Raw genomic sequence first — 16,687 nt, 5'->3', positions numbered from 1 at the left:
TTGCATCTCAACGTCTGACTGATCAACGAGACCCGCAGGTTTTGCTCCTCCTCGTCTTCAGACTTGACCCGCGACGTGTCCACGCCCAACACGCCTGGACTCGGATCCTCCATCGGGCATGCGTCCCGCCGCTTTTCTCCGGCTCTGCACATTTCTTTGTTGCGGTTGGGATGACGCAGCGTTAGGTGTTCTGATCCAATCGGAGTTGAATGAAGCTAATTCCTCCTTTCTGCTCCGCCACTGGGCCGTCCGTCGGTACCGGTGTCTCTCTATAGAAACCGCTATTCCTGTCCCCGTCTATAATCTGGATTAGAAGCTGTTTGTATGGTGACAGATGTAAACACAGAGCTGTGTGTTTGACAGGAGGATCAGATCACAATAGGAAGAATTAGAGATTTTCCTCACTTTAATCCAGAGGAGAAGAGCTGAATAATCAGTGCGTATAAAAGCAGATTAGCAGTCGTCACTGCGGGAGGAACCATCAACTAAAAATATCGAAAAATCCAAGGAATTAGAGGAATTAAGGGGAATATCAGTCTGCTTTAGGTTCTTCATCAGTAAAGGGACAGAACAGCGTCTCGTGGGTGCTACGGGCGTCAGGGGGACCTGGTCAGGGGTCGTTACGTGGTTACTGAGGATGGAGCCAAGACTCTCCATGGTCCTGCTCACGCCCGCTGTCATCCTACATGTTCTGCTCCAAGGCAACCAGACTTGTTTCATCTGTAGGCCGCAGATGCAGCCACAGATGCAGATGCAGCCGCAGATGCAGCTGCAGCCACAGATGCAGCCACAGATGCAGTCGCAGATGCAGATGCAGCCGCAGATGCAGCTGCAGCCACAGATGCAGCCACAGATGCAGTCGCAGCGCCGCTACAGGCGACACAACGACCCATCTGCCTTAAATCATGCTGCACACACTGACACCTTTCGACACCCCTTAAATACGATGCTTAACAGGTAAGTGAGTTGGCAAACAGCAAGAAGCTCTGCTGTTCTCTGCGCATCGCCATGGCAACTGGCTCAAACTAGTTTATCGTTCTTCCACTAATGACAAAATCACACCGTGATCGTGTTGTTGGGAGGAGCCGATGAGGATCAAGACTCTTTCCAGAAGTTTCGGTTCCTGGAAGTTCGGGGACACAGAGGTTGCTGTGAGCCAGTGACCCGTGTTTCCGGAGACAGCTGCTCCAACGCTCCGGGACAGGCAGGAACGCTGGGAACTCCCAGAAATCTCCAACACCAACTGGGCTGCAGCAGGAGGAGCTCTGCTTCCAGGAGGTGAGATGTTCCCTCAGGTCCAGTTCAAACTGGTCAGAATGAGTGTTTCGAAATGTTTGCACTGGTGCACCCTGGGAATCCTGTTGGACGGATATCGTCCACACTTCTATCCATCCGTTTAACTCTATTCTCTCCGTCTACAATCCAACATTCACCTTCTGGAAATGATAAAAAAAAAAACCTCTGCAGCCTCCACAAACTGAATACTGATCAGGGCTAATATGAAATATTTATAACTACAAGACTTTGATACTCAATAGAGCACACACACACACACACATGTGGTAAATTTCTTCTGGTGATAGTTGAGATGCCACTACACACACACGCACGCACGCACGCACATACGCATGCACGCACGCACGCACACACACACAGTGATGGAATTAGCTTCAACATCATTAACACCTATCACCTTTCTGCATGTTCACACTCTCTCTCTCTCTCTCTCTCTCTCACACACACACACACACACACACACACACACACGTGCACGCCCAGGGAGGCTGTGTGTGCATGAATACATTACAGCTGCAGCTTCCTCTCCAATTAACAAGTGCTGGTGGTTGTGATCAGCAGAAGACCCCCTCCGTGGGGGGTTCCTCTCCCAGGGTCCATCCTGCTGACGCCCACATCAACGGTCCAGCGCCGCTAACACACCCCTGCCTGGCTGCGTCCCTTCTCAGGGAACGCAACAAGGATTCGGCTGCGGCCTGGAACAAACACCGGTGGCCAGTTTAAGGACGCCTCCTGAGGAATGCTAAACCAGGAGAGAAGCTCAAAGCTCCAAACTACAGCTGCTCGGTCATCAATAACAGCTCATGATCTGGTTCTATCAGGCCCAGAGCTGGATCCAGCTCAGAAGCTGCTTCCCTGAATCATCCAGCACCAGAACCAATCATAAAGATATTTATTATAAATCCTACATATTTCAGTGAGGCCTTGGATCACACACTGCACCGTCCTCCTTTGTCTTCTGCTGGTGGTTCCACAGGGAGATCACTAATTGTGACCCCCCCAGGCTGTTAACCCCCATCTAGACTTCAACTCAGCTGAGGAGCAGGAGATGGTCCATCTGAGTCCTCAGGCAGTTGGTATGAGGAGAAGCTCCCCAACGTAGACCTGAGGTGTGCTCAGTGCTGCAGGACCTTCATTCCCAGGAAGGAAGCAGATGAAACTCAGCAAGGTGTCGCCCCAGAAAGCGGCTTTGATTAAATTAGAGCGAGAGAAAAGATAAAACATGTCATCTTCCTGCTTGCTGGCTGGAGGAACCATCCCCTCCGTCCACAATCAGCCCCGACGCCTCCTGCCTGTTTGATCTACTTGATTCAATCTTCTCTCCTATTGTGTTGGATCCCATTGAAGTGTGGTTTCCTCTAGCGGACTCCTGTGTTTCAGGCACCTTTCAGCTCTTACGTAACCCTCCGCATTATGTTAAAGTGAGGGAGGGTGAGCCATTCCAACCCCAGCAGACAGTGGAGAACCCACCTGGACCATCCCATCATCTGCCTTGCTGCTGCTGCTGCTGCTGCTGCACCCAGACGCTTCATTCAATCAGGTTAGGCTCGGAGGCGGTTGTCATGGCAACGCACACAGTCAAAGTTGGCCAATAAAGGACCAGAGTGGCTGAAAGAGAAAGTTGACCTGCTAATTGTCCCCACTGACACGTGCTAACGGTGTGGAGAGGCCAAGGACAAGAAGAAGGGGGAGATGATTCTGGATGTTCCTGCGTCAGGGTGGAGACGGCAGCAGGACAAAGAGGAGGAGGAGGAGGAGAAGGAGGAGGAGGAGGTGCACCTCTCCTAAAACAAATTCTCTCCTCTCTCAGGGTCCTCTAGCAGAGAAGGAGGCGGGAACGAGCACATTTATGAGAGCAGAATCTTTACAAGATAAAAACAAGGCTTTGAAGAGGAAGAGGAGGGGGCGAGGAAGGAGGGGGGGGCAATAAACAGCAGAAATACTGTAATAACAAAGGGTGTGTGTGTGTGTGTGTGTGTGTGTGTGTGTGTGTGTATGGTGGGGGGTTAATCACTGCTGGGGAGGAAGGGAGAAGAAGACAGAAGGAAGATGATTTCTGTTTCAATCAACAAACCAAGAACCCTTCAGCTTCCACCAGGCTGACCTTTGGCCCCCGAAAACACACGCACGCACGCACACACACACAAACACACACACACACACACACTCATCCTGCTGCTTTAATGACCTGATCAATCAGATTCTCCACACATGAACGTTTCTTCTAACAAGCAGAAGCTTTAATGCCATTTTAGAGGACCTTTCATGGGGGGACCTTTCTTGAGGGGACCTTTCTTGGGGAGATCTCTGTTGGGGGGACCTTTCTTGGGGGGACCTTACTTGGGGGGTTCTTGATTTAGGACGTCTTTGATTCAGCAATAAAAGAAGCTCAACCAAATTCTGAATGAGTCTGTGAGCTCCAATATTCTGTGAACTGGAGATAAAATATAATGAGACAGTTTGAGAGGACTGGAGACACCAGGAGTTCTGCTGCTGTGGTTGGTGTTTGATCCAGATCAGAGTCCCACCTCCTGTCCTGGGTCAAACCTGCTGTCCTGGGTCCCACCTCCTGTCCTGGGTCAGACCTGCTGTCCTGGGTGCCACCTCGTGCCCTGTGCTGTCCTGTCCTGTGCTGCCCTGTGCTGCCCTGTCCTGTCCTGTCCTGTGCTGTCCTGTCCTGTCCTGTCCTGTCCTTTCCTGTCCGGTCCTGTCCTGCTCTTCTCACCATTGCATTGGAAGCAGCCTCATCACAAAATGGATGTTTTGACTCCTCATCTGGTCTAAATGATGGTGATCCACCTGTCCCTCTGAGTTCTGTCCTCTCCCCAGTCTGCACGTCCTCTAAACCCAACTGGTGATCCTGCACTCTGCAGTGAGACCCTAAACCTACCTGACTGACCTCAGACCAGCTCCCAGAGCCACCTGCCTGCTGCTGGAGCATCCAGCTGCAGCTTTAATGCATCATCATTCCTCACTGGTTTAAACTGGAGCCGACCCAGCTGCCAGGACACTGGAGGTCCAGTGAAGGGTCACGTGACTCCTCTGTTAGCGACGCACCTCTGTGACATCATCAGCCTGTATGGCGTCATAGCGAGGGCAGCGTTTCACGCTCCAGCAGCCAGCTCTGCTACTGGTTGGGAGGGGTGATAACCAGTATTCACTCTGTATTCCTCTTTACCGGGACGGACCATCAGAACCAGCTGGCAGCCTCCAGCAACCATCACGTCGGTGGTGTTCTGATCCAACCGTTTGCTGAAGAGCAGATCCTTATGTGATCATCGTGTTTCTTTTAGAGGTTCTGGGAGGTTCAGGACACAGTTTGGCTCCACCTGCTGACCTGCGCCGCCTTCTGGGCCCTAAAGGTCCAGTCCTTCTTTTATCTGAGGCTTCTTTCTACGGGTCTTCTGAAGACGCAGCCACTGACCTCCCTCACCCCCTGAACGCGGTGGGACGGACCGATTTTGCATTCTGAGGTCCAACCGAACAGAGGGGAGAAGTTCTGCTCCGTTTGAGAGGAGAAGACTTTAGCATGGACACAAAGGTGGAGCAAAGCTGGGATGATCAAAGCACATCAGCAGGCAACTTATTGATCAAGTTCCTAAGATAATTAACCACATCTAACCAGCTGTCTGATCACGTGCAACACCTCTGGCGCCGCCGATTCTTTATGAAACCACCAACTCGTCTCATTAAAATCAACCGCTGCAATTAAACGCGCGTCCAAAGTAGCAGCCGCGGCACCTCCTCGAACCCTGGCTCTCTGAGGGAACTTCACCTTCAAGAGAACACAGAACGCACGTCCCTACACCACACGGTCACGTTAAAGTCTACTAATGAAATCACAGCCTAATTAACAGGAGTCAGCTGTCACTCAAAGCCTCATCACAGAGAGAGAGAGGGATAAAGATGAAGAGAGAGATGAAGAGAAGAAGAGAGAGGACTTACTTCATTCAGGAAACAGTCCGTATTTCTTTCATTTCTCCAGAATAACAGACGCCAACAACTGAAAGAAGCTGCACACTGGGAGGAAGAAGCACAACCACGGACAGAGAGACAGAAAGAGAGAGAGGGGGATGACAGGAGGGAGAGAGAGAGGGTGAGCGAGCAGCCGGCTGGATGGCTGTAATCCCATTATTGTCAACGACACATTGTTCTGAAAGAGAGCGGGCGAGAGACATTCAGCTGCACTGAGAGAGCGAGTGAGAGAGGACGAGAGACTTTCAGGCACACAGAGAACAAGCCCCTGTAGTCTTGGGGGCGTGGCTTCGCTTCACAAATACACGTGGGCGGGGGCCTGGGTCATTAATATTTAATCACCCGTTTGAAGCGTGAAAGTTAGAGGGAGGAGATCGAGCGAGCGAGGCAGTAAATCGGTGTTTAACGGTTTCCGCCACACCCCTCTGATGCTGTATCGCTCATTCTATACATTAGTGAAGCTATAGCACACCTCGGCTACAGTAACCTCCCGGCAAAATCATCAACACGTATCATAAATCTGAGTGGATAATCACAATAAAGGTATAGAAGCTGTAGGATGACGCAGCAAAGACCAGAGAGCTGCTGTGAAGGTCAGGTAGCCTTGACCTTTGACCAGAGAGCCTCAGAAATCTATACATCCTGCCGCCCCTCGCAGAGCGGCCACAGACCTCCTCCTCGTTCCAGCCGAGAGTCCCGTAGCTGATTCCTGTCTTTGATTCTTCCATCAGCTGCTGCTGTGGGTGGGTGGATAATCTCACTCTGGGCCCCTAGTGTGATGGAAAAAAGCTGCTCTATCTCCATCTACTTTCTAACCTGTTCCACAGCCCTTTCAGCCCTGGAGGAGCAGAGATTATCTGTTTTGACTGGTCTTTGTTGTGGGCCGGGACACCTCGCTGCCTCTGATTTGACTGTTTTTAGGCTCATTTCTCTTGTTTGCTAAGATGTGAAACTAAAACACCACCCCTGCGCATCAGAGCGGGACTCTGTCAGCACAAAACATCTCTTCCAGGTGCGTTTGCGCTCCGTGGCTGACAGGTGACAGCAGGTGACCACACATAACACCGGCCAGGTCACCATGGTTACTGCATATGGAGGTCATGATTGTGTGTATCAGCAGCATCTTACCAGTGACACAACGCACTGCTGGTAAAGTGTGGTGTGTGACCCTCACGTAAGTGTGTGACAATTCATCAGCATGAGTGTGTGTGTGACGGGTGTGTGTGTGTGTGTGTGTGAGAGAGTGCGTGTGGTAATAAATAAAGCTCAGCTGGGAGTGTTTGTCCACCTCTCATCAGGACCTCATGTAATATTAATCTCTCTCTCTCTCTGTCTCTCTCTCTCCTCTGTCAGACACACACCCGTCGACCTGAGGCTGTGTGGTTTCCTTCTTGTGTGTTTTGATTGATGTGTAGCTGTGCAGGTTGTGCGTGTGTGTGGTGTGTTGGTGTGGTGTGGACAGCTGGTAAAGCGGCGTCTGTGTGTGATTTTATATGTGCACATAAAACGTGTGGCTGAGGGAGGAGGAGCATGAATCACTTTATCTGTTTAACTGATAAATAAGAAGTTTAGGATCATAACACACACGTGTGAACATCACACATTAGGTCATCAGTGTCCCCACGTCCACGCGTGGATGCTGTCAACTGAACCTGGGTGTTTGAGAAAAGGCGCCGTCAAACATTTAGGAGGGTTTTCCTGCCAGGCGTTCCGCCTCTGTGTTCACCTGTCTGTTGCTCTGTTCCTGCACTGTTCCAGGTCGGGTTCTGAACCCGAGGCTCCATCTGAGCCGGGTCCTGCATGCAGCAGCAGCTCCGCCCCTGTCCCCAGCTGATGGAAACGTGAAAAATGACCGTGTTGTGTCCAGCGGGACGGTCACAATCCGTCCAGCGTGCAAGCCACCATTCTGCTGCTCTGGTCTGTCTTGGATTCCTTTTTGGGTGGTTTGTTATTTATTAAGTGTGTGTGAGGAAGTGTGGAAGCCAAAACAATGGATGAAGGACAAGTGGAGGGGGGAGGGGGACGGGGGGGACGAGGGGGGTTAGACAGCGTGAAAAGCAGCTTGTAGAGAGACGGAGCAACCAGGCGGAGCAATGAAAGGAGGGGGAGGGGAGGAGGTGAAAGGTGACGCACAGTAATTGGAAGGAAATGTGTGTGATGGAGGGGACCATGTCCTACCCCATGTCCCACCCCATGTCCTACCCCATGTCCCACCTCATGTCCCACCCCATGTCCCACCCTCATGTCCCCACCCCATGTCCTACCCCATGTCCCACCTCATGTCCCACCCCATGTCCCACCCCATGTCCCACCTCATGTCCCACCCCATGTCCCACCCCATGTCCCAGCTCATGTCCCACCCCATGTCCCACCTCATGTCCCAACGTGCGCAACAACAGCGGCAACAACAGTGTCAACAACACTGTCAACAACACCGTCAACAACAGCGGAAACAACAGTGGCAACACAACAACCGTCAACAACAGTGGCAACAACAGCGGCAACAACAGGCAGAAAACTATTCTGGCTGCGGCACACTGACAACTTTGTACTGGGAGATGGATTCATAATGAGTCTCTTAATGAGACAGAGGACACAGAGAGGGAACAGAGGACAAAGAGCGCTCTGTCTCATGCATGCACACACGCGGCCACGCACACACCACCAAACACACGCACGCACCGCACACACGCACACACACACACACACATACCACAGTATATTCACCAGCCAGCCAATCACCTCACTGCAGCTTCCACCCAGTTTTCACCAAACAGCACTGACTGCAGCGACCCACAATCCTTTGCGAGGCTGATGACATCACCACGCGTCCTATTTATCTTATCTACTATCTTTAAATCCCAGGCAGCAGAGAAATGAACCAGCGGGCTGCTCCTACCTGTTGAGGCAACCTCTGCTGTCTACGTGGGGAGGAGGAGGAGGAGGCCTCTTCATCAGGAGGAGCAGGAGGAGGAATCCTGGAGGAGGAAGAGTCACAGGTTAGAAAAGCTGAACCATTTAACCCTCTCGTCCACGTCCGCTTCAATCACATCTCGTCTGCTGTGACAACAGATCCCCAACGGTCACCGATAACTGAGCCATCCTGATGAATAATTACTGCCTTGTCTCCACTCACACGGGTTGGCAGGACCAGAGAGCAGCAGAAATGGTCTGAAATGAAGCCATCAGAGGTCTGAACATCCACCTTGGAGGCAGACTTTGGTCTCGCATACAGGCCGGAGCGTCAAATGGACATAAATTCCACAGACGACTGGAGCCGCGAGGCGTCGCGATGCCTCGGAGCGCCCAAGTACCACGAGGAGGCTGAGCCGTGCGACCAGATGTTGAGAGGTACTTCAACCAGAGAAGGCCTAGAAGGCCTCATCAATGGAACGCAGATAAGATCAGTCACCATGGCAAACAGCTAGAAACACAAGCATCGACCCTCCTACGTGTCCCTGTAGAGTTGAAAATATTAACGAGTGCGTTTGCAGGAAGTCAGCAGGTTGAAACTAAAACTGCAGTCAGCAGCGAAGAGGCCGAAAGGGTTCAGGTGCAACCAGCCGACCCCAGGGGCTAACCGGAGGAAAAGGGACCGGCCACTCCAACACGCCAACGGCAATTGGACTGGTAAGGTTGCTGCTAGGAGAAGGTGGATCCAATGACAGAGAGCGCTGTCAGTGTTGCTAAGATACAAGGGCGACACCACAGAGACAAGTATGGGTTAACCCTAACCCCTAACCTTAACCCTAACCCTAACCCCAAACCTTAACCCTTAACCCTTAACCCTTAACCCTTAACCCTAATCCCTCACCCTCACCCTCACCCTCACCCCTAACCCTAACCCTAACCCCTAACCCTCAACCCTAACCCTAACCCAAACCGCAAGTGTGAAAAGTGTGGTGGATAAAAAGAAAAAACGACAACGGAAGTGTGGAAAAACCACCAGAATGGCAGGAAAACGCAATAGATAACTGATCCAACGCCAACTGCTCCATGAGTGACACACTGGGTCAGGAACCAGAGGGGGTCCACCAGGTCCCATAGGCTGAATCTAGCATGTCGGGATTGTTCCTTGCCTCTCGAACGTAGGGCCCTGCGAGAGGCTCTGCTCTGAAGGTGTCCTGAGGCCCTCCTCCAATTACCAGATCACCTTCCATGTTTGTCTGAGCGGGCTCTAACGTGCACTGACTCCTCAGGTGGTGACTCCTCAGCCATCTGTCTCCAAGGTCGACTGTGAGCTCCAGCAATGAATCACTTCCTGTTTCTGTGCTGGAGCAAATAATAAGTGAACGACCCATCGTGCTGCTAACCCATAACTGCAGGTGTTGATGAATGATCTACGGGCTGAGCAGCACCGAGGCACCCTCCCCCCCATCCAGCACCTTCGTTCCCTGGAAAAAGTGGGACCCTGACTCTGAAGTTCAGGTGACACAACCGCGATCATCTGCACCGCTAATGGCTGAACTACCCCCAAAATCGTCCTGGAGTCGTCCAAACTAACTTTGTTGTGGTAATTTATGTGCACAAATTAGGTGTGATCACCTGAAAAACCTGCCAGCTGGCCCGGATTCATTTAGACTCTAAGAATAAGTCAGGCCACCGCGCCACCTCCTGTCCGTCAGAAGTCAAGCGTCAAGTCGGAGAAACAAAAGCAAAAGAATAAAAAGAGGTGTTTTGAGCAGCTCCAGTCTGTGTCGATGGTTCAGTCTGAAGGACACGCAACAATACGGCCAGCTGAGACAGGAGTCTACCTCCTTTCTCCGCCGTCTCATCTGAATTCACAGCCCACAGTCACACAAAACGTTCTCACGTGAAGCCCAGGAGCCCTTTCAGCAACGCTGTTCTAAGCAAGAACTACATTACCCACAACCCCACGCTGCTGGTCAGCACAGCTCTGGGATACAGTTGGAACAGCAGAACCTTCCATCACTCTGAGCTGCTCTCCTAATTCATTCATTCATTCATTCATTCATTCATTCATCGGTCTCAACTGGGTCTGAGAAGGTGAGCAGAACCCATCAGAACTACCAGAGAAGAGAAGAGCCAACTACCAGGACAGGTCCGTGTGTGAGTGTTAGTGTGAGTGTGCGTGTGTGTGTGTGTGTGTGTGTGTGTGGGGTGTGTGTGTGTGTGTGTTTGTGTGTGTGTCTGTGTGTGTGTCCCAGAGGAAGTGCTGCTGTACTGAGATGGATGGATGGATGGTTCCTCTGTCATCAGAGGAACCCTGTTGAAGCTGCCTGGACTAACCCTAACCCTGCCTGGACTAACCCTAACCCTGCCTGGACTAACCCTAACCCTGCCTGGACTAACCCTAACCCTGCCTGGACTAACCCTAGCCCTGCCTGGACTAACCCTAACCCTGCCTGTCTGTCTGGGAGGGGAGAAGCAGCCAGAGGAAGAAGCTTTAAAACTTCATCAAGCCTCCGTGTTTGTGTGCATGTTGGTATTTCTGAGCGTTGCATCATCAGCAAACATTGGAATAACTAACAGCTGCTGTGATCCTGGCAGGCAGGCAGGCAGGCAGGCAGGCAGGCAGGCAGGCAGGCAGGCAGACAGACAGACAGACAGACAGACAGACAGAGGGATGAAAGGTGTGATACATCCATCAGTTTGTGGTGCTGTGGGGTCGTTCTAGTTGCTCGGTGCTGTTGGAGGTGCAGCTCTGAGCAGGGGCTGAAAAATGACCCAAAGCAGCAGAAATTACAGCCTTTCTGGCACTTTTACAGGTTTTTTTTTCCTTGTTACATCTGTAAACTGCAATCAAACAGGTAAATGCTCACGCATAGCAGATGTCTTTCAGATAATGCTGTAGCTAAGTTTAAGGAAGTGATCCTGTGCTGATCCCAGGACCCACCGTGTGTTTTCCCCAGGGATCAATCATTATAATCTTAGCCCTGCTGAGTTGACTCTGTTGCTGAAGGTGCAGCACCTCACTGAGAATCACGCTGATTCTGTTGCCCCCCTGAAAAAGAAAATAGTAATCAGAGGAGGTGTGCCCCTGGTAATAATTCACATATCAGGACCCTCAAGCAGAAAGCGCGCAGACTAGAAAGGAAGTGGCCAAATTAACTAAGAGTCACAGTGTCTTTAGATCCCACGTATCCCTTCTTCCCTTAGTGGTGTAAGGACTTCATAAGCTTCTTCACTGATTAAGTTCTAGCTATCAGAGAAAAAGCTAACCAGGGCCATCCCAACAACTGGACCATCACCAGATGTGCTGACTGTGGGAACATACAGGTTCTCCAACGAGCCCCTAAACTCCTTCAGCCCTATATATTTTTCTGAGGCATCTTCGCTAATTCAGAAATCCAAGACCACCACGTGTCTTTTAGATCCCATCCCAACACACCTGTTGAAGGATGTTTTACCATTGATAGGCAGTTCTATCCTGGACCAGATCAATTGTTCTTTAGTGACAGGATATGTCTCATGTCCATGGTGTTCCCTCCTCATACAGTAGGGTTAGCCATGGAGTTCCACAAGGTTCTGTACTTGGACCTTGGACCTCTTTACCTTGTACAGTACATGCTTCCCTTAGGGTAACATTATTCAGCAGCACGGGATAAATTTTCATTGTTATGCTGATGACACTCAGCTTTATCTATCCATGAAACTAGAGGAGACAGATAAGTTAGTGAAGCTCCAGACCTGTCTTAAAGACATAAAGTCCTGGATGTCTTCAAATTTCCTCCTCCTTAACTCAGGAAAAACTGAGGTCATGGTGTTTGGTCCTGAACCTCTCAGGGATAGATTAGATCACATGATCACTCTAGATGGTATCTCATTAACATCTAGTCTCTCTGTGAGGAATCTAGGAGTACCTTTTGATCAAAATCTCTACTTCAACTCACACATTAAATTAGTCTCTAGCCTTTTTTCACCTGAGGAACATCACAAGGATTAGAAAACTACTGACCCACCATGATGCTGAAAAAGTTAGGTGCATGCATATTGTTACTTCAGGCTGGACTATTGTACCGTATTTTCGGACTATAAGCCGCTAACTTTTCCCTACACTTTAAAAACACTGTGGCTTATTCTACGGTGCGTCTTATTTATGTATTTTTTCTATCGGCCGGCTAGGGGCGCTCGAGCAAAAAAGGTAGAGTGAGACGGTGGAATATGTGGTCGAGGAAGACGCAAGTTTAATGTAACTTTGCGCTTTGTGTATGAATAAAATTAGCATAAACAGAACGTAAACTTAACATAAATGAATCGGATGGTGAGACGCTGGAAACGGCAGTGGGAAGAACTGGAGCAATGTAAAAAGACGAAAAAAGCTTTCAGAGGTAATAAAAGCAGGATTTCTGACGCTATTCCAATCCGACACTGAGGAGGAAGACTTCCATGGTTTCAGTACACAGGAGGAAGATGAAGACAGCTCTCGGTGACTTTTACCGGTATGTTTTTTTAACCAGCCCTGTTGGTGCTGTGCTACCGTGTTGCTGTTATGTTATGTTACTGGTGCGTCTGAGTTGACTTTTACCGGTATGTTATTTTAACCAGCCCCTGTTAGTGCTGTGTTACTGCCGTATTGCTGCTGTGTTACTCTTGTGTTACAAGGCACTGTTTTGAAAAGAAAAGCAAAGGTAGTGTAGCGTGTTGGGGGGGGTCAGTGTGGGAATTTCCCAGCATGCTTTGTGGCAGTGTGTCTGTGGGTTCCGGTTGGTGTTAACCCTGTTTTTGTTTGTTGTAAATGTTATCTTTTGCAACTTTCAATGTTAGTGTTAGTGTTCTATTTATTGAGTTTTGGTTGTTGATGTATTTAATTACTGTTTTAATTACTGTTTGCACGTGCACACCATAAGCCAGGTTATGTGTGTGATTGAAGAGCTCCCTTCGTTGATGTGTCTTCCGTTCAGTGTTTAATAAAGGGGGTCTTTCTACAAATGAACTGCAGAATAAGCTGGCAGAGGTCTGCATCTGAGTTCTTCCGCGACCTATGTTTCAATGCGACTTATAGACAGGTGCGGCTTGTATAAGTACGAAATTGGTTTTCTTTCTAAAATTAGATTATGTGGCTTATATACAGTAATTCTTTATTATCAGGGTGTACAAACTCTTCTTTAAGAAGCCTCCAGCTGATCCAAAATGCTGCAGCCAGAGTTCTGACAGTTATTGACAAAAGAGATCACATTACTCCTGTACTGGCGTCTCTTCATTGGCTGCCCGTTAAATTTAGAAATTTTTTTAAAACCCTTCTTTTGACCTATAAGGTTCTCAGAGGCCTAGCTCCATCCTACCTGGAGTTGCTAGAGACACCTTACCAGCCCAATAGACCGCTCTGCTCTCAGAATGTTGGTCTACTTGTGGTCCCCAGAGTTTCTAGGAGTAGAATGGGGGGCTGAGCATTTAGCTACCAGGCCCCCCTGCTATGGAACCAGCTCCCTGCTGTTATAGGCCAAGGCTGCCGGGGTCCGGAAACATGATCACCTGACAGGCCTCTGTCACCCCACTGGGTCATGGTTTCCTCTTCCCTCCTCTCCTCTCCTCTCTTCTCCTCTCCTCATCAAGTAGACTAGTAATGCTATTTCCTGTGTAGTTTTTCTGCTCCCCCCCTTCTGTATCCATTTACCGGTATCGCCGCCTTTAGAGCTGTATAGTCTCTTGTCCTGTCCTCTACCTCTCCTCTCCTCTACCCCTCTCCTCTCCTCTACCCCTCTCCTCTCCTCTCCTCTCCTCTCCTCTCCTCTCCTCTCCTCTCCTCTCCTCTCCTCTCCTCTCCTCTCCTACCTATTCTATCCTCTACCTGTCCTCCCCCTTCTCCTCTCTCTCTTCCTAGCCGGCCATCAGCAGGAGGGTCCCCCTACATGAGCCTGGTCCTGCTCAAGGTTTCTTCCTGTTAAAGGGGAGTTTTTCCTTGCCACTGTTGCTTGTCTGGGGTTAGGCCCTGGGATTCTGGAAAGCACCTTGAAACAATTCTGATTGTAAAAGACGCTATATAAATAAAGATTGATTGATTGATTGATTGCATGTTTCTAAGACTGTAATAATGTAGTAATAACACTGGAACATGAGTAACTATTGCTCCCCTCTTCAGCTGCAAACAGAAAAAAGCCCAGGAGCTCAAATAGGCCACCAGTTATTTTAATTCCCATTAAAGCTGACCCTGAACACACACACACACACACACACACACACACACACACACACACACACTCGGTCAGTAGATTAGGCTGCCTGCCTTCATTCACTAATCTGTGAAGTTAATCTGATGGTTGTAACTCTGTAACATTATAGTGCTGTAATCTCCCTATATGAAAAGGGTGCGTGCACACACACACACAGACACACACAGACACACGCTGCCATATGTGCAGCAGCGTTAGCTCTTTGATGCGCTCAGCTTTTAACGGCTTCACCAGCGTGCAGTTTTGGGGGCGGGGCCACACGGGTGTGACTGGCTGGTGAAAGCTGAGCAGAGGAGAGGGTGTGAAGCGTCTCTGCAGCAGCTCTATCAGGACCGGAATCACTCCGAAAACCGCCTGCTGGGGCAAAAGAACCCGCCTTCCTAAAAAGAGCCACAGAAATGTAACATTTGCTTGGAGAGCTGTTGTTTTAGCCCAGAGGCTGTGCGCTCGTGCACGGCGCAGCACCTCCCTGCGGGAACCAGATCGTTGCTTTGCTATTGTCATGGTTTCACCAGGCACCGTTGCTACTGTGCCACTGGTGCTACTGGTCTGTGTGGAGGTTAACAACAGTACTGAATTTTACCCCCAAAGTGTAATAATGGTCAAAGATTAATCAGTACGTCCAGTCGGTGGTGACATCCACTCAATATGAGACCCCTTGCAAAGACGAGAGAGAAAGAAGAAAGACAAAACAACAAGAACAACAACAGAGAGTATGATGGGGGTCTCAGCTGAAGGCAGCTGCAATTCTAGATACCAATTACACACACACACACACACACACACCCACACACACACACACACACACACACACACACACACACACACACACACACACACACACACACACCCCTGTTTAATGTGATGGAATTGACAACATATTATTCTCTAGCCTGTAATCAGGATATCGGGGGTCGAACAGGAAGTGCTCCATTCAGGAGCTTATTATAGATCAGCTGCCGTCGGGACGCAGGGAAACAGAACGTCCAACTTCCTGAGAAACGGAAGGATTTGGTTGTCAGTTTGTTTCATCCTGCTGAATTAGTGAATGATTCAAATAAAAGTTACAACTTTTATGCAGCACACTGAGCAAAAAGGCCTCTGGATTAGTTTATGAAAGAAGAGAGATTTAAAAATACCTTTATTTACACAGACTATTTTCATTTATTTACATTTTTCACGAGGGAGACATTGGAGACCTTCAAAAATTCAAAATCAAAAAATTCTCCCTAACTGAACACAGGATGTCTCTCACTCCCCAGGTGTATCTAAATGTACTAATTTGTTCTGTCAGTTTATTTAAAAAAAAAAAAAAAAATCCACCCTGAGCCGAGCTGCCAGCAGTCCAGTCATAATGGCCACCACGTCCTCTGACCCCTGACCTCTCACCCAGTTCTTCCCGGTCTTCCATATAGATAACTTAGCCGTCCCCGAGATGACATTGACCAACTGGTGTACAGCCTTCCTCCTAGCATGGTAGTGTGGACCAAAGATAAACAGCCTGAAAGAAAAACCCTCACCTAACCCAAAAAACCACCTCTGTAGCTGTCCAAACAGCCCCTCCAGTCTGGGACACTGGACAAAGAGGTGCTTGGTGGTTTCTGACTGGGAGCAGAAAGAACAGCCACCCCCTGTGCTGGGGTCAAGGTGCACCAGATACCTGTTTGTAGCTATGGCCCCATGTACAATCCTCCACTGGAGGTCTCCTGTCTGTTTATCAACACGGGGGTTGTACAGGGACCGCCAACAACCCCCCGGGAAAGAGCCTGCGCCAAAAATAAACCCTAGTCCACCTCAACGCCTTCAGCCCTGCCAGGGAGTTTGTGACCTTCACGGCTAAGAGGTAGAGATCCTTCCTCCCGACAGCTTCGAAGTCCACCGACAATGAGGACTTCAGGGACAGCGGGTCGTCGTCCTCCGGCTGCTACTGTCCAACAGTGGAGGGAAAAACATACTCGCAATTGTCGTCCCACAAATCAGACACAGAAGGATTCAACGCAAAGACTCTTAGGGCCTCCGGCAGGGAAGCACAGGCCTCTCCTACAAGCTGGAGCAGCAGCCTGCTGGACCTCAAGTTGAGCCGGTTAGAAAGATCAGGGAATGGCTTAGCTTCATAATTCTGGCCTCCCTCAGTCTGGACCTCAGGGTGCTGGAGGACAGGATCCGAGAGGTGATGAGGCTGTTTCCAAAAAATGGCTCTTCAAAGATTCACATCCCTGGTGTTGTCACAGCTTTGTGCTTAGATGATAAAACCTGCCATACCTTTAGCACTGACTGGTAAA

The 16,687-nt window shown here is 49.7% G+C and overlaps 1 protein-coding gene across 2 annotated transcripts in view; it reads right to left on the bottom strand.

Annotated features, from left to right (window-relative positions):
* plxnb3 (plexin B3) overlaps nucleotides 1-16,687 on the bottom strand; it is a 56,397-nt gene that overhangs the window by 22,351 nt on the left and 17,359 nt on the right. The window contains exon 2 of one of the 2 annotated variants that reach the window (XM_029833192.1): nucleotides 8,171-8,249. The gene's annotated coding sequence lies outside the window, so the exon portion shown is untranslated. Of the gene's footprint in view, nucleotides 1-5,241; nucleotides 5,471-8,170; nucleotides 8,250-16,687 lie in introns of those variants that run through there. The other variant, XM_029833193.1, reaches the window with a different exon arrangement.

Source organism: Takifugu rubripes, chromosome 3 (genome assembly GCF_901000725.2).
Source record: "Takifugu rubripes chromosome 3, fTakRub1.2, whole genome shotgun sequence".
Lineage (NCBI taxonomy): Eukaryota > Metazoa > Chordata > Actinopteri > Tetraodontiformes > Tetraodontidae > Takifugu > Takifugu rubripes.
The sequence above is the reverse complement of the archived record's forward strand: the minus strand, read 5'-3'. Positions and strand labels throughout refer to the sequence as shown.